The following is a 19223-nucleotide window of genomic DNA, read 5'->3' as shown; positions in this document are numbered from 1 at the left end:
GCTTAGAGGCATCAGGTTGCTTCTGAAGAAGTGAGAATTAGAGGGACCAAGATTCCAGAAAAGGTTAGAACTGTGGAAGGATGAGCTGATTAGATGTTGTTTTTGCCTTGGAAGCATTTTCAGATTCATGGCTGTGGTGGATTAAGGCAGTAGTGCATTCTTCGTCACTTTCTCCATCAAGATATGGAGTTTATTTTATATAATTTGTGACTGCATTGTTAGAACCTTGTGCTTCTATTTACTGGCACAGTGTAAACTGCTTTATAAAATTAGTCATTGTTATACTATAGTGTGTTCTGCAGAACTGTTATCCTCACTATTCCATAGTGTTGGCAAGGATGCCTTTGTCACCTGGTTTCTATATACCAGCATAAATCAAAGAGCCCTATGGAATTTTTTACTAAAGCTGGAAGTAATATAACTTTTTTAAGCTAGAAACACTATTCATCACCTGTTTTTCATTGGGATTTTTTGATAATACCTCTTAGATTCTATTTTTTAAATATATATACATAAATATTTAACAAAACAATTGATATTTAAACTTTCTGCAATATAGAATTCAGAGACATTATTTAATCATGTTGTTCAACAATCAATATTACACATTTTCACATATTTCTGTCACCTTAACAGAAGTTCAGTGTCCCCTAAGCCATGAATTCCCCTTTTCCCTTCCCTCCAATCTGCCCCTGGGGATAAAGTTTGGTCTCTATAGACTTGCCTACTGTAGACACTTCATATAAGTGAGATCATACAATATTTGTACTTTTGTGACTGACTTATGTCACTCAGTATAATGTTTTCAAGGTTCATCAATGTTGTAGCATGCATCTGGACTTCACTTTTCTTTACGGCTCAGTAATATTCCATTGAATATGTGTACCAGAGTTTATTCATTGATCTGTTGATGAACATTTAGGCTGTTCCCACCTTTTGGCTATTGTGAAGAGTGCTCCAATGAACACTGGTGTACAAGTATCTTGTTGTGTTCCTGATTTCAACTCTTTTGGGCATATACCCAGGAGAGAAGTTACTGGGTAATATGATAATTTGAAGTTTAACTTTTTGAGAAGCTACCATACTGTTTTCCACAGTGGCTGTACCATTTTACAATCCCACAAGCAATGAATCAGAAGTCTAATTTCTCTGCATCTTTACCAACACCTGTTGCATCCTATTTTGTCAATTATAGCCATCTTGGTGGGTGCGAAGTGATATCTCATTGTGGTTTTGGTAAACATTTCCCTCTTGCCTAATGATATTGAACATCTTTTTGTTAGCTTGTTGGTTAGTTGTGTTAATATTGTTAAGATGTTAATACTAGCTAAAGCAATCTACCGATTCAATGGGATATCCGTCAAAATTCCAATAGCCTTCTTCACAGAAAGAGAAAAGCCAATTCTCACATTAATCTGGAACACCAAGAGGCCCAAATAGCCAAAGCAAGCTTGAAAAAGAAGAACAAAGTAGGAGGACTCATACTTCCCAATCTCAAAATTACAGTAATCAAAACAGTTTGGGACTGGTAAAATGACAGACATTTGTCATGGATTGAATTGTGCCCCCCAAAAATATATGTCAACTTGGTTAGGCCATGAATCCCAGTAATGTGTGGTTGTCCTCTGTTTTGTTAATGATGTAATGTTCCTATGTGTTGTAAATCCTGATCTCTGCCTGTGGTTAACAAGGCAAGATTAGATTATGTTAATGAGCAGGACTCAGTCTACAAGATTAGATTGTGTCTTAAGCCAATCTCTTTTGAGATATAAAAGCAGAGAGACATGGGGACCTCGTATCACCAAGAAACAAGAGCCAGGAGAATAGCGTGTCCTTAAGACCCAGGATCCCTGCACTGAGAAACACCTAGTCAAGGGGAAGATTGAAAACAAGAATCTCCCTCTAGAACCAACAGAGACAGAAAGACTTTCCCTGGAGCTGACGCCCTGAATTTGGACTTCTAGCCTACTAGACTGTGAGGGAATAAAATTCTGCTTGTTAAAGCCATACACTTGTGGTATTTCTGTTACAGCAGCACTAGATAACCAAGACAACATTAGAATGGAATTGAGAGTCCAGAAATAAATGTGTACATATACTGTCAATTGATTTTCAATAAGGATGCTAAACCCATTCAAGGGGGAAATAATTGTGTAAGTGATAAATGGTGTTTTGATACTTGGATTTCCACATGCAAAAGAATGAACCTGGACTCATACTTCACACCATATACAAAAACTATCTCAGTGTGAATCCAAGACCTAAATGTAGCACTTAAAACCATAAAAGTCTTAGGAAAAAACATAGGGCTAATGCTTCAAGACCTAGTTTTTAACAATGGATTCATAGATATGACACTGAAAGTACAAGGAATGAAAACAAAATAGATAAATGGGTCCTTGTCAAAATGTTAAAAAAAAACAAAAACAAAAAACTTTTTTCATCAAAAGACTTTGTCAACAAAGTGAAAAGAGAACCTACAGACTGGGAGAAAGTATTTGGGAACAATATACCTCATAAAGGTTTAATGCCCCCAATATATAAAAAGCTCCTATAACTTAACAACAAAAAGACAAACAATCCAATCAGAAAAGATGAAATTTTGATTACCCTCATACCTGTTTCGGTTCAGATTCTTTACCGAACAGCCCTAGAAAGGCTGAGCATTTTCTTTTCATATATGTATGGATAAAAAAAATAAAAATGCATGTATATGTCTGTATAAATGTCTCTAGTTCCTTTGGGAAGGGATTGGAGGAATCATTTCTGTATATACTTTTGGATCTTCCCTTGAGGGGATAATGTCCACCCTTTGAGAGGTGAGCCCTAAGTCTGAGAACCTGATCAATCCTGAAAACGGTGTAAAACATCTCCATTTTTCCAATGTAGTAGCTAACATCAGTTTTTGCTCATCCACGCTTGATCAGTTTTGGTTACAGTCAATCAATATCCTTGGTGGCTGTCCATCTATTTCACTCTCATGGCCCCTATAGTCATTTAGTCATCACCATATATCACTGCAGGACAGGATTTTCTGGTTGCCCTTCTGATCTTATGCCAGTTAGAGTAATTATGCTTACACTGTCTCTGATATTAAGTTCCACCATCTGATGTGTGCTATACTGGAATCCTATCATCAACATTGACAATAGGAAGCCCTATTCCATAATAACCTCTGCTGCTGTCAAATTTGGCTCTAAGAGGACAACCAACATGGAGCATCTCAATGATGCCCATTATCTCCTCACCAATGCATTTATTAATGTTTTAATGAGGGTAGGGTTGTCTATGCTTGCCTGGGGAATGTAGTCATCTAACAGCTTCTCTAGCTTTATATAATAAATTTATTTTTGCATGCCCACCTCTCTGAACTTTGATGCTTTCTTCATTACACTGTCATAGCAATTCTAGCATCCCCACTTCATTAATTTTGGCCTGTTATTTTCTAGCTTCAAAGAGTCATTCCAACAACATCTTAGGTACAGTTCTAGGTGTGCATGCCAAAGTATTAGATTCTGAATCAGAAGATATTGCTGCAATATCAATAAACTCTCTCTTATTCAGCCTAATAATGTTTAACTCCCCTCAAACCTAATCACTCTCAGGATTTCCTCCCAGTTCTGTCATTCTCGTTTTTGAAATCTGTTACCATTTTGGTGAATAATCTCTTTCCTTTCATAGCCGACCCTCCGCAGTTAGGCCATGCTATGTCTTGACCCTGACTATTTGACTAAAAGCAATAAAGGTGTGGGCAGGTATTAATGAAGGGAAGCATGATTTTGTGAAGGATCTGCCACAGGCAAGGCCTTTACAGGCCTTCAGGCAAAAGAAAACTGATAACCTCTAGTAAGGTAGAGTTGGCCACTTCTCCCTGCCCAGATAGTTCAAGGAAATATAGGGTCTTAAAGTTCTCCAACATGTCCACATAGGTTTCCCCAACTTCACTTTCAGTGTCCCATGGATTCTTATCAGTGCTGTAACCTCTTGTGTAGAAAACTTTCCAGGGATGTGAATTCAGCCTCCTTTATAATTCTTCTATTCTCTCACTTTGGCCCTGGGCTTGATTTTCAGCATGCTCTTGGCTACATACAAAAGTATACAGAAGGCAAGGGGGTTTCAAACACTGTCATATAGGCCTTCTGGTTTTCACACTGTTCATTGAGTGGGTGATCTCAGTCTGTGATTTCCTTCCATCTTTGATTTTATAACATTTAAAAACAAATAACAAATCCCACAGTTCTCATAATTATCATTGCTCTCATTTTTTCAAAGGAGCTAATGCACAATGCACAGCATCTCATTCCACCAGTATTCTATCCCAGTTCAACACAGAAGAAAAGTCTTGACATTTGTGACACTAAAGCATGCCATGAGTTTTCACTACTTACATATTACCACCAACATAGTCTTCGTTGCCATCTGGTTGGTGAGTGATCCAAACCCAGAATTCCTCCCTGAGAACTTGCCTCCTGTGACCACTTCTGGTATCAATTGCCTTTGGTTAATTATCAGTTATTTTCTGTCTGCTTTGGTGGCTTCAGCAGTTACAGAGGGACCTCAGTGAAAGATATGCGGATTGTGGTAGTTAGAAGTAGACTAATGTATATGGAAATAGCAAGGTCCAAAAGATACCCAGAGTACCAACAGTGTCTGCTACAGTTATCTTAAAAATTTTAACATTTTTCCTTGTCCTACAAAATCTAATATAATTTAAGACTTTTACATGTTCCTAGATAATGCAAGAAATTTAGAATTGTACTATCCATACTTCGGAATTACAAGATTTTTTTCCACGTATTTTCTTTATATACTTTATACTTCTATTTCAGTATATATTTTATATATGCTTATATTCAAACCTTGATTTATTTCTTCTGTAATTTCATCTTATGGTTATTATTTGGATTTGCCTATGTATTTACCCTTACTGTTGTCCTTAATTCTTTCTTGCCTTTCCAATCTTTAAACTAGAATTATTTCTTTCTCTCTGACACATGCCCTTCAGTATTTCCATTAGTGTGGATTGGCAGTAGATCTTGTTTTTGTTTTCCTGAAGATGTTTTCATTTTACCTTCGTATTTGAAGGTTGTTTTTGTTGGGTATAGAGATCCAGACTGGCAGTTAGTTAGTTCAGCAGCTCAAAGACAGCATTCCCATATGCTGTGGCTTCCTTTTTTTTTTTTTTTTTTTTGAACAAATGCAATACTCCCTGAAGGACAGTACCTTCGTCTTAGTCATCAAAGAATTCAACATTTATTCACTGAAGGATAAGGTAACACACATGGCATGAATACCAGGAGACAGGTATCATTGGGAGCCATTTAAGAGGCTGGGCTCCACCCCTACTATTAAAACCAACTTAAAAATAGAAAACTTATATTGCATTATAATCATTAAATGAATAAACCAATGGTCAAAATTCATCTCACAAAAACACCCCTGGCCCACATGGTTACAGTAAAGATTTCTTCAAATTATTTGAAGAAGAAGTAACTTCACAAACTCTTCCAGAGAACATAAGAAGAAGAACTTCTCAACTCGCTACAACATTAACTCAAACCCAAACCTGAGAAGGACTGTCAATATTAAAAATCATAGTCCAATCTTATCCATGGACACTGACAAAGAAACCTGAAAGAAAATATTAACACACTAAACTCAGCAATATATTAAGAGAATAATACAGTTTAGCCAAGTTGAACTCACATAAGAAGTGCAAGTCTGGTTTAATATTAGAAAAATCTATTTTTCACTACTTTAACTGAATACAAAAAGAGAAAATATGACAATCTCAATGGATGTAAAAAAAGTAATTAGATAAAAACTGACGTCTACTCATTAATAAGTCAAAAAACCTTAACGAACTAGGAATAGAAAGACACTTCCTTAAACTGATTAAATAAAAAAAAAGCAAAGACCATTGTGAAATATTAAATACTGATTTATATCTTCATTTAGTAAAATGGAAAGAAAAATGATTACCATATATATTTATGTGAAAAAATAAATTAAAATGCAGTATCAATTATTATATGAATTATGGTCTTGGCAAAAAATATTGAATATACCATGGACTGCCAGAAGAACGAACAAATCTGCCTTGGAAGAAGTACAGCCAGAAAGTTCCTAACCTTAGAAGCAAGTATGGCAAGATTTTGTATCATGTACTTTGAATATGTTATCAGGAGGGACCAGTCCCTGAAGAAGGACATCATGCTTCTTAGAAGAGGGTCAGTGAGAAAAAGACCCTCACTGATATGGATGGACACAGTGGCTGCAGCAATGGGTTCAAACATAGCAATGATTGTGAGGATGGCGCAGGACCAGGCAATGTTTCATTCTGTTATGCAAACGGTTGTTATAAGTCGGAACCAACTCAAAGACACCTAACAACAACAAAATCATATGTAAAATATTTGTGTATGTATAGATATGGAAAATATTTGAAAGAAAGAGCCCCAAAATATTTTTGTTGTTGTTGTTATGTGGCTTACGGTAGGTTCTGAATCACAGAGAACCTATGCACAACTGAACGAAACACTGCCCAGTCCTGCATCACCCTCACAATCACTTTTATGCTTCAGCCCATTGTTGCAGCCACTGTGTCAATCCATCTGGTTGAGGATCTTCCTCTTTTTCGCTGACCCTCTACTTTACCGAGCATGATGTCCTTCTCCAGGTACTGCTGCCACCTGATAACATGTCCAAAGTACTTGAGACAAAGTCTCACCATCCTTGCTTCTAAGGAGCATTCTGGCTGTACTTCTTCCAAGACAGATTTGCTTGTTCTTCTGGCAGTCCAGGGTATAATCAACATTCTTTGCCAACATCGTATTTCAAAGTCATGAATTCTCCTTTGGTCTTTCTTATTCATTGTCCAGCTTTCACAGGCACATGATGTGACTGAAAATACCATGGTCAAGCGCACCTTAGTCTGTCTTCAAAGTGACATCTTTGCTTTTCAACACTTTAAAGAAGTCCTTTGCAGCAGATTTGCCCAATGCAACGCGTCTTTTGACTTCTCGACTGGTGCTTAACGTGGGTGTTGATTTTGGATCCAAGTAAAATGAAATCCTTGGTAATTTCAATCTTTCTCTGTTTATCATGATGTTGCTTATTGGTCCAAGTGTGAGGATTTTGGTTTTCTTTATGTTGAAGTGTAATCCATACTGAAGGCTGTGGTCTTTGATCTTCATCAGTAAGTGCTTCAAGTCCTCTTCACTTTCAGCAAGCAAGGTTGTGTCATCTGCATATCACAGGTTGTCAATGAGTCTTCCTCCAATCCTGATTCCCCATTCTTCTTCATATAGTCCAGCTTCTCAGATTATTTGCTCAGCATACATATTGAATAAGTATGGTGAAAAGGTAAAGCCCTGACACACACCTTTCTTGACTTTAAACCATGCAATATCCCCTTGTTCTCTTTTAACAACTGCTTCTTAGTCTAAGTACAGGTTCCCCATGACCACAATTAAGTGTTCTGGAGTTCCCATTCTTCGCAGTGTTACCCATAATTTGTTAGGATCCACACAGCCAAAGACCTTTGCAAAGTCAATAAAACACAGGAAAACATCTTTCTGGTATTCACTGCTTTCAGCCATGAGCCATCTGATATCAGCAATTGATATTCCTTGTTCCAAGTCCTCTTCTGAATCCAGCTTGAATTTCTGGCAGTTCCTGTCAACGTAATGCTGCAACCGCTTTTGAATGATCTTCAGCAAAATTCTACTAGTGTGTGATATTAATGATCCCCAAAAAAACCCAGTGCCGTCGAGTCGATTCTGACTCATAGCGACCCTATAGGACAGAGTAGAACTGCCCCATATTGTTGGATAATTTCTGCATTCAGTTGTATCACCTTTCTTTGGAATGGGTACAAATATGGATCTCTTCCAGTCGGTAGCCAGGTAAGCTGTCTTCCAAATTTTTTGGCATAGGCTAGTGAGCACCTCCAGTGCTGCATTTCTTTGTTGAAACATCTCAACTGGTATTCTGTCAGTTCCTGGAGCCTTGTTTTTCACCAATGCCTTCAGTGCAGGTTGGACTTCTTCCTTCAGTACCATGGGTTCTTGATCATATGCCACCTCCTGAAACAGTTGAATGTTGACTAATTATTTTTGGTACAGTGACTGTGTGTATTCCTTCCATCTTCTTTTGATGCCTTCTGTGTTGTTTAATATTTTCCCCGTAGAATCCTTCAATACTGAAACTCAAGGCTTGAATTTTTTTTCCTCAGTTCTTTCAGCTTGAGAAACACTGACTGTTCTTCCCTTTTGGTTTTCTAGCTCCAGGTCTTTGCACATGTCATTATAATATTTTGTCTTCTTGAGCTGCCCTTTGAAATCTTCTGTTTAGCCCTTCTACTTCACCATTTCTTCTGTTTGCTTTAGCTACTCAATGTTCAAGAGCAAGTTTCAGAGTCTCTTCTGATATCCATTTTGGTCTTTCTTTCTCGTCTTTTTAATGACCTCTTAGTTTCTTAATGTATGATATCCTTGATGTCATTCCACGACTGGTCTGGTCTTCTGTCATTAGTGTTCAATGCATCAAACCTATCCTTGAGACGGTCTCTAAATTCAGATGGGATATACTCAAGGTTGTATTTTGGCTCTCGTGGACTTGTTCTAATTTTCTTCTGCTTCAACTTTTGAAATTGCTTATGAGCAATTGATGGTTTGTTCCTCAGTCTGACACTAGCCTTGTTCTGACTGATGATATTGAGCTTTTCCATCATCTCTTTCCATAGATGTAGTCAATTTGATTCCTATGTAATCTACCCAGTGAGGTTCACATGCATAGTCATCAGTTATGTTAGTAAAAACAAGTATTTCAGTGAAGAAGTCGTTGGTCTTGCAAAATTCTATCATGCGGTCTCTGGCATCGTTTCTATCACCAAAGCCATGTTTTCCAACTACCAATCCTTCTTCTTTGTTTCCAACTTCCCATTCCAATCACCAATAATTAACAATGCATCTTGATTGCGTGTTTGATTAATATCAGACTGCAGAAGTTGGTAAAAACCTTCAATTTCCTCATATTATTTATTTATTTATTTTATTAGTGGTTGGTGAATAAATTTGAACGATAGTCATGTTAACTGGCCTTCCTTGTAGGTGTCTGGATATTATCCTATCATTGACAGCATTGTACTTCAGGATAGATCTTGAAATGTTCTTTTTGACATTGAATGAGACACCATTTCTCTTCAATTTGTCATTCCCAGCATAGTAGACTATATGGTTGTCCAATTCAAAATGGCCAATACCAGTCCATTTCAACTCACCTAAGATATCCATCTTTATGCATTCCATTTTATTTTTGATGACCTCTAATTTTCCTAGATTCATACGTTCCATGTCCTGATTATTAGTGTATGTTTGCAGCTGTTTCTTCTCATTTTGAGTCATGCCACATCACCAAATAAATGTCCCTAAAGTTTTACTCATCCATGTCATTAAAGTCGATTCTACTTTGAGGAAGCAGCCCTTCCCCAATCATATTTTGAGTGCCTTCCATCCTGAGGGCTCACCTTTCCACACTATATTCAACAGCATTCTCTTGCTATTCATAAGGTTTTCACTGACAGATTTCCTCAGAAGTAGACTGCCAGGTCCTTTTTCCTAGTCTGTCTTTGTCTTGAAGCTCAGCTGAAACCTGTCTACCATCGATGATCCTGCTAGTATTTGAAATAACATTTGAAATACCAGTGGCATAGGTTTCTGTACCACAGCAACACACAAGCCAAAATATGACAAAGTAAAGGACAAGTAGTAGATGAGTATAAGTAGCCTTTAGAAAAGAATGCAAGCTCAATCACTCCAGGTCATTGTGGAGAGCCAGGAAAATATATCGGTGGGAGGCCAGGGCATTTGCTCAAATATCTCAGTTGTTAACTATATTCATTTTTTGTGTCATTTGTCGGGTTATTTATGATACGCGGTTTGTGTTGTCTATACAACAGGAAGTTCATTTAAGGGGACAGACCTCATCCTGGCTAGTCAATAAATGGTCAAAAGCCAGATGATTTTCAGTTATCATGTCAACCAGGGAGCATTGTTCATCACTTAAAGCTGGTTGTTGCATACATTTAGAGAGTATCTTAGATATTTCCTGGTCAGTGTTAATAATATGAGTTTGTTGGACAGTATTGTGTGTGCCTAAAGCAGTGTCTGTGACTCCTAGAATCACAATCAAAGTGAGTTCAGTGGGCAGGAAAATAATATGTTGGTATCAAGAAAGATTGAGGAAAGTCCAGGTATGGATGCCCAAAATGAAACATTGGCATCAAGAGTACAAACAGTACAGGTGATGTTAGGAGAAAGGCTTGGGAGTGGGATATAGCAGTGTAGAACTAGTGAGGTGCTATTACAATGAAACTAAGGGCCAGCAAGAAGCAACTATTTTGGCAAAAATGTCTAGCATGGGGAGGTTTTTATTTATAACGTATCAGTAAGTAAGGCACTAAGCCCAATGATCTGGACAAAGTAATGAGCCTTAAGAGCTGGGGATTGAGCATAACTAAGACACCTGATAGGAGGGAAACCTATTTAGAAAACCATGTATTATTTTGTAATTTTAGCTAGGACTTTTTAGTAAGCCACCAGAGCACTGTATGATACCTACAGCCTGAGGCTGGTAAGGGAGAGGAAAGTTTCATGGAATGCCTTTTCCAGAGCCCAGCCTTGTATATTTTGAGTTATGAAATAAGTGACAAGTCACTATCAATAACGCATGAAACTCCGAAGGGAATAAGTTTTTTGGTGAGGCCTTGTATTGTGGTTTCAGTGATGGCATACCTGGAAAGGTAGACAATATTATGCCTATATGAGTGCCCATTATGGTCAAAGAATAGTGAATAGCCCCTACAGAGGGTGGCAGTAACCCTAGAAAGTTTGTTTGCCATTAACTATATAGGACAAGCCACCGGGGAATTGTGCCCCATTGATTATATCACTCACATAAGGTGCATTAGTTAATCATTATGCTGACCATGGAAGAGGAGGGTTTGAGTATCCTCCCCAGGCTTTGAGGGTTGAGGTCCCTCAACGCCCTGATGTTTCATGAGCCCACCAGGTCCAGATTAGTGGCATCAGATCTGAGGTTGTACTAGTATGTATCTCAGAAGTTTCAGCCAATTTATTAGCTTGTGCATTATAATAAGCCCCTGTAATCTGGGTTTCAGTATGTGGAGAGACATGTGTGGCCTTAATATGTATTTTGGGTATCTGCAAGGCAAGGAAGTCCCAAGGAAGCCCCACTGTAAGTATTGGAGCTGCTTAAAAGTAATGAGTGCCAAGGAGGTAAGAAGTTGAATTCTCACTGCATCAGGTATGGATCACCCCTTGACTGGGCAATAATGCCCAGAAATTCTACTGATGTGGCACGAATATGGATTTTATGGAATGCAATGGCCCAACCCTGACTGAAAGTTCTGTGACAAGTGTTTGTATATGCAAGGTGAGGAATGTATCCTTTGAATTTCCTCACAAAAGAATGTTATCAAAGTAATGCCATACTTGTGTTACTAGAAGCTGGATGAAATTAAGATCTTGCCTGCAAAGACTCTGTGTTGGCATGGCTGTTGAGATTCCCCATGGGGAGACAAGTGAAGGTATGTTGTTTCACTGAAGGTGAAGGCAAATTGCTGCTGAAAAACTGTAGAAAAGGGCACTGAGTAGGATATGTTAACTGAATCTACGACTACAAAATATTTTCCAGTTGCTGATTGAATGGAATTGATAATTTCAATAATATTGAATATGGGGTCTGTCTTAAGTCATCTAGTGCTGCTATAACAGAAATACCACAAGTGGATGGCTTTAAAAAAGAGAAGTTTATTTCCTCAAAGTAAAGTAGACTAAAAGTCCAAATTCAGAAGTTAGCTTCAGGGGAAGGCTTTCTCTCTGTCAGCCTTCTCATCATTCTTCTCCTGGACTAGGAGCTTCTCCACACAGGGACCCCGGGCCCAAAGGATGTACTTTCTCCTCCCTACACTGCTTTCTTAGTGGTATGAGGTCCCCCCTCTCTGCTCACTTCCCTTTCCTTTTTATCTCTTGAGAGGTAAAAGGCGGTGCAGACCAAACCCCAGGGAAACTCCCTTTACATTGGATCAGGGCTGTGACCTGGGTAAGGATGGTGTTACGATCCCACCCTAATCCTCTTTAACAGAAAATTATAATCACAAAATGGAAGAAAACCACACAATACTGAGAATCATGGCCTAACCAAGTCAACACATGTTTTGGGGGGACAAAATTCAACCCATGACAGGGTCTTAATCAAGGATACCATACCATTAAGATTATGGTAATGCATCATCTGCTTACTTTAGGGACATCATCAGGCAAGACAGATCTCTTGAAAAGAATACCATGTTTCATAGAGGGCCAATGAAAATGAGGAAACCCTCAATGAGATGAATTGACACAACTGCTGCAACAATGGACTCAAATATATCAAAGACCATGAAAAAAACAGCACAAGGCAGTGTTTCTTTCTTATCCATAAGATTACCATGAGTCAGAGCCAACTCCCTGGCAATTCACAACAATGCAGTGTTAGGAACCATTCACTTTGAGCACTGGTCAAATTGGGTTATCTAAGGGAGAGACAATAGGAACAATGACTCCATTTTTTGGTAGGTCTTCTATGATGTCTTAATTCCTATCGGCCTTGTTGCAATTTACATTTGGCCATATTGACTTTTTTAGCCAGTGGGAATGGGGTCCCATGAGGTTCCATTTTCCAAGCTTACTGTAAGTGCCAAAGATTTAATATTATTCTAGTCTATTACTCATTGGGTTAGAGCATCCCTGTCTGCTATGGGATAAAACACTACCTTGACACAGGTGAAGGAAACAGAAACGTAAGAGAGGTCTATGATTTGACCCAACTGTCAATTCAAAATTTACTAAAAGAATGTATGTAACAGGAAGATGAAAAGAGCACCAATTGACTCTTTTGTCTCTACAGTACAAATTGTGAATTAACTTTAACATCTGCTGAGATGTGCCATTTAGCAGTTGTATTTCATAATCTCTAAGTTAATAATTAAGAAACCCATAAACCAATAGCTCTATGGAAAAGCTCACGTAATACAAAGCTCTACAGCATTCTAGATTTCAACTCCCAGCCTTTCCACTCCTACACTGGATGCTCAAGGCATGGGAAATAGGCCACCTTCTGCTGCCATTACAAATGCTGTTGTTCTCACAAGTTGAAAAACCTTGGCTGGGGGACAGCAGCTATTGAGTAAAATTGACACAGTGTGATGTCTTTAATGTTTTTCTGAACATCCCAATGGATGAGAGGCCCTTACTAGCATTAAGCAGGTCTCTTTTGATGCCTGCTATTAGCTTTGCTGGTTTTACAAGCCTAGCCTTAATCCAGGCTTGGAATGGTCCCTTGGTAAGTTGATTAGCTGCAGCACTTAACAATACCCAAAATCTTTGCCAATCCAATTTATAATTGCCCAACAAGTTAGTGGTTTCCTTTGACCTTCTTAGGAGGAGCAGGACTGTAACATTTAGGATCACTTCTCATAATGATTGTGCCATGGGGTACCATCAGTGCTTTTCCTGATAACCCTGAGGATCAGGATCATTTTCGTGAAGACAGCAACAGCAGTAATAAAGACTTTTAAGCCTCAAAATGTCTGAGCGAGTCATCCACAATTTGAGGCATGGACCTCAGCACACTACAGTTGACTAATTTTACTCACGAGAACAACTACCCCTGGGGAGAGGAGCTCTCCATGCCCAACATGCATTGTGTTAGGAAGCAGGGGTCAATGCTATAGCTTATCCATACTCTCCTGAGCCTCACACACGTCAATTACAAGTCAAGCTGGGATTGAGACACAAGAGTCAATATGAGACACTTGATAGAGGCTTCCTCCTTATTACAGATAGGCTTCAGTGCCCAAGTAGAGGAAGTACTCCATGTAAAGAACAAGGAGAATGCATTCATACCCATAGAAAAGAAAGTAGAATATATGGACACATGCAGATGAGTGGAGAGAGGTGGTAGTGAGAGTGTGTGGGAATTCTGGTTATTTTTGTTTTCTCAGCTAAGATATGAGGAGGGATATTGAAGATTAGTAGCGAAAAGTGCTCCATTCTTAAATGGATTATGGATTCAAATTAGTAATCCTTCTTTTATAATTCAATGTGTGTATTAGGAAGGTTATTCAACCTGTCGAAACTTCAATTTCCTCATGTATAAATGGGGATGTTTATAAAATCTGTGTCTTACCCTGGGTTCTCTAGAGGAGAAAAACCAGTGAAGCATGTATATATACATATAGAGAGAGAGAGTTTTCTCTCAAGGAAATGGCTCACGCTGTTGTAGAGGCTAGCAAGTCCCAAGTCTGTGGGTCAGGCATCAGGCTGGGGGCTTTTCCTGACTCACATAGCTGCAGGGGCTGAGGAACCCAAGATTGGCAGGTCAGACGCTAGCCTACAGGCTGTGAAGGCCGATGAATCCCAAGATTAGCAGGTAAGACAGCAGGCGACTGGCTCACAAGCTGCAGAGGCTGACAGATCACAAGATTGGCAGGTAAGCTTCTAGCTCAAGTTCCAATAACCAGAGGTCAGATCATGATGAGCCAGATGCAGGATCCAAGAGCCTTGCTGGAACATCCATTTATATACTGGAGGCAGAACACGCCCCCAAGGAAACTTCCTTTCAACTGATTAGCCACTCATAACAATCTCATCGTGGAAATGATTACATCATTACATAACTGCGAAACTACAACCTAACTGCCAAAAAACTGAGAATCATGGTTCAGCCAAGTTAACACACAACCTTAACTGTCACAGCCCCTCCCCTTGTCGACTTGGCACCTCTACACATCTCCTTAAACCATACATGATCTCTAAATAAAGACAGTTATAAAGTCATACTTATGCCTAACATGATACAATTAACATACATGCAATCAAAAACATACCAACCCCATTTATATCTTACATTTTATAAGTGAAAAAATACAAAAATATTTGATGCATACATACAAGAAAGAAACACAACAATTACAGTCCTCATTTCTGCAACTGGTCAGGTGGTTGTAGCTGGTATTTAGAACTATCTTCTTCCGCCACCCATTCCGTATTCCCTTTTTCCTCAGCAAGCATACCAGCTGGTTGTGGTTCTTTGCCTGGTGGGGTAACCCAAACTTTCATTCCTGAAGGATCTGGGCCATAAGTAGTCATGTTGAAATTGTGTTGCTATAGTTTTCCATTGACTTTAATCAGAGTATGGTGGTACTAAGAGATATCTTAAAGGATTTCTTGTATTCCAGACATGCTGTTCTTTACCTCCATTATGTAATATCAATCTGATTTCCACTTGGTAATCAGGATCAATCACACCAGCCAATATTGTAGCTCTCTTCTTTGCCTGTTAATACATAGGCACCAGGAGCTCAAAGTAGCTGAGTGGCATTCTTAATTTCCTGTCCAATGGAACCATAAATGTGTCTCCTGGTAGAAGTATCCCTCCCTGTGGAACCAAGACCTCTAGATCCACAGACCATAGGGTCACAGGGACAGGAATCAAAAATTTTGCAAGTGGGTCACCAGCAGTAATAGTGAGTGCTGCCACTGCCATTTCCACCCTTTGATTCCTGGATCCATGGATCTTGGCTATGGGAGAAATGGCACTATATATTGGACCCTGGTTTAGAGCACATACAGCCTCCTGGAGAGCATTGCCCCAACCCTGAAAGGTATTGTCACCTAGCTGGCACAGTAATTGTATCTTTAGAAAGTCATTCCATCATTCTATCAAGTCAGTGGCTTCAGGATGATGGGGAACGTGGTAAGACCAGTGAATTCCATGAATGGGCCCATTGCTGCACTTCATTTGCTATGAAGAAAGTCCCTTGATCTGAGGTGTTGCTGTGTGGGATACCATGACAGCAAATAAAGCATCCTGTAAGTTCACAGATGGCAGTTTTTGCAGAAGCAATGCATGTAGGGAAGGTGGATCCATATCCAGAGTGTCAACTCCAATAAGAACAAAATGCTGCCCTTTTCATGATGCAAATGGTCCATTGTAATCAACCTGCCACCAGGTTGCTGGCTGATCACCTTGAGGAATGGTGCCATATCAGGGGCTCAGCATTGGTCACTGCTGCTGGTAGATTGGGCACTCAGCAGTGGCTTTGGCCAAGTCAGCATTGATGAGTGGAAGTCCATGTTGATGAGCCCATGCATAACCTCCATCCCTGCCTCCATGGCCACTTTGTTCATGAGACCATTCGGCAACGATGGGTATAGTTGTGGAAAGATGGCTGGTTGCCACAGAACATGTCATCTTCTCCACTTGATTTTCAAAATCCCCCTCTGCCAAGGTCACTTTTTGGTGAGCATTCACATGAGACACAAATATCTTCACTTCTTTGGCCCATTCAGAGAGGTCTACCACATACTCTTCCCCATACCTCCTTGTCACCAATTTTCCAATCATGTTCCTTCCAAGTCCCTGATCATCCAGCCAAACCATTGGCCACAGCCCATGAATCAGTATACAGTCACACATCTGACCATTTCTCCATCCAAACAAAGTGAACAACCAGGTGCAGTGCTCAAAATTCTGCCCATTGGGAGAATTTTCCTTCACCACTGCCCCTCAGGGAGGTCCCAGAAAGGGCCTATAGTGCTGCTACTGTCCACTTTCAAGTGTGCCTGCATATCATGCAGGACCATCTGTAAACCAGGCACAAGTTTTCACTTCCCTAGTCAACTGATCATAAGGAACTCCCCATAAAGCCATAGCTGCAGACTGGGAAAAGGCAGGTAATGTGACAGAAATGGAGACCACAGGCATTTGGGCCACTTCCTCATGCAACTTACTTCTGCCTTTAGGTCCTACTCGTGCCCGATCTCATTTAATGATGGAGTACTGCTGTGAATGTTCAACTCTGACTCTGTGGATCAGACAACACCCAGTTCAGGCCACATAACAAATTGGTGACCCATGGTTAAGTGTTCAGTTCCTACTAAGGACCAGCAATAAGCCAAAAGTTGTTTCTCAAATGAAAGCGGTTATCTGCAGAGGACGGCAGGTGTTTGCTCCAAAATTTTAAGGGTCTGTGTTGTGATTCACCAATAAGGGCCTGCCAAAGGCTCCAAACAGCATCTCTATCTGCCATGAAACTTCAAGCACCATTAGATCAGCTGGATCATATGGTCCAAGTGGCAGAACCAGCTTGTATGGCAGCCTGAACCTGTTGCAGGGCCTTGTCTTGTTCTGGACCCCACTCAAATCTAGCAGTTTTTGAGTCACTTGATAAATAGTCTGGAGTAGCACACTCAAATGAGGGATGTGTTGCCTCCAAAATCCAAAGAAGCCAATCAGCTATTTTGTATCCTTTTTCATTGTAGGAAGGGCCGAACACAACAACTTATCCATCACTTTAGAAGGATCCCTGTGAAACAAAGCACGACATAGGGCTGGAGAGTTGATCTTACATCTCTGAGGTAAGACAGAGAAAGTGTATTGCTGGTATTAAAGCAAACTCCTTCTGGTGACCATTTGGAACAAGTATGGAGAAAAAGGCATTAGCCAGATCAATAGCTGCATACCAGGTACCAGCAGATGAATTAATTTGCTCAAGCAATGAAACCACATCTGGAACAGCAGCTGCAATTTGAGTCACCATCTGTTTAAGTTTTCAGTAATCCATTGTCATTCTCCAAGACCTGTTTTTTGCAAGTTGACGGGGGTTTGGTGGGAGTCACCACCTCTGCATCCTTCAGGTCCTTAATGGTGGCAGTAATCCCTGAAATTGCTTTTGGTTTACTACATTCCTAGGTAGGGGCAGTTCTAACGGCTTCCACTTAGCCTTTACTACTATAATAGCCCTTACTCCACATGACAGGAATCCAACGTGGGTATTCTGCCAGTTGCTGAGTATGTCTATTCCAACTATGCATTGTGGAACTGGGGAAATCACTAGGAGATGGGTTTGGTGACTCGCTGGACCCACTGTGAAATGAACCTGAGCTCATACTCCATTAATAACCCAACCTCTATATGTCCCCACTCTGACTGATGGGTCACAGTGATGTTTTGGGTCACCAGGTATTAGTGTCAGTTCAGAGCCAGTGTCTAGTAATCCCTGAAAATTCTTATTATTTCTTTTTTCCCAATGAACAATCACTCTCTTAAAAGGCCATACATTCCTTTGTGGAAGGCTGGGAGAAAGATTAACAGTATAAATTTTTGAAAGTGCAGTGGAGTCCTTACTCAGGGGGACCTGGCTTCCCCTTCATCCAAGAGGTTGTTGGCATTTAAACTGTCTCAAGTCTGGGAATAATTGAGGGGCCATGAGTCTCTATTCTGCTGATTCAAGTTAGGCAGCTGTTCACTTGACCTAGAATTCTTCTGCTTGTACAGGTCAAGTAAATATTTAGTAGATTTACCATCTATTTCACTCCTAGGGACACCATGACTAAGTAGCTAACACCATAAGTATATGAGTCAGACTATTCTGATTACTGCTTTGACTCTGCTGTCCATTATGGTAACCACGTCCACCTTGTCTCTGTCAATTGTGTGCTGCCACGTGGGCCCTACCACCACAGGGTCCAATCAGCCTCATTGTAGTTAGATGTCTTAATTCAGTTAGGGCAGTTCCCACTGACAAATCTAACTTACATAAAGTAGCAATCACAGCAGTCTTCAAGGATATTGGAGCTCCCTTCATATATTTGTTCCTTACCATGGTGGTAAAAGACATGTCATCTGGGTACTCCATGTATGGGTCTGTGGGTCTAACCTGATAAATCCACTCTAATATACCAATTTCCCTAAGCCTTTGGATACCTTCTTCTACAGTATACCAAACAGGCCTTGTACTTCAATTTGATTTAGTGTAGGCCACCACATGATTCATGCTTCAGCGAACAAACCAAATAAACTATTAGATCCTTTCCTAACCTCTCTGGCTGAAACATTGAATGAAGAATCTGTGCCCAGTGGGTCCATATCAATTAACTCAGACTAATTCAACTTAATGTTCTTACACCGTTATTGCATACCCTTAATAACCATTCCCACACATATTCCCCAGGTTTCTGCTTGTAAGTATTAGAAAAAGCAAGCAGTTCTTTTGAAGTGTAGCATACCTTCTCCTGAGTCACACATTGTACTTCACCTTTTGGGGCTCACTGGGACCTAGGTCTAGCTATAGGTCTATTACAAAAATGGGTGGT

Source organism: Elephas maximus, chromosome 4 (assembly GCF_024166365.1).
Source record: "Elephas maximus indicus isolate mEleMax1 chromosome 4, mEleMax1 primary haplotype, whole genome shotgun sequence".
Lineage (NCBI taxonomy): Eukaryota > Metazoa > Chordata > Mammalia > Proboscidea > Elephantidae > Elephas > Elephas maximus.
The sequence above is the reverse complement of the archived record's forward strand: the minus strand, read 5'-3'. Positions refer to the sequence as shown.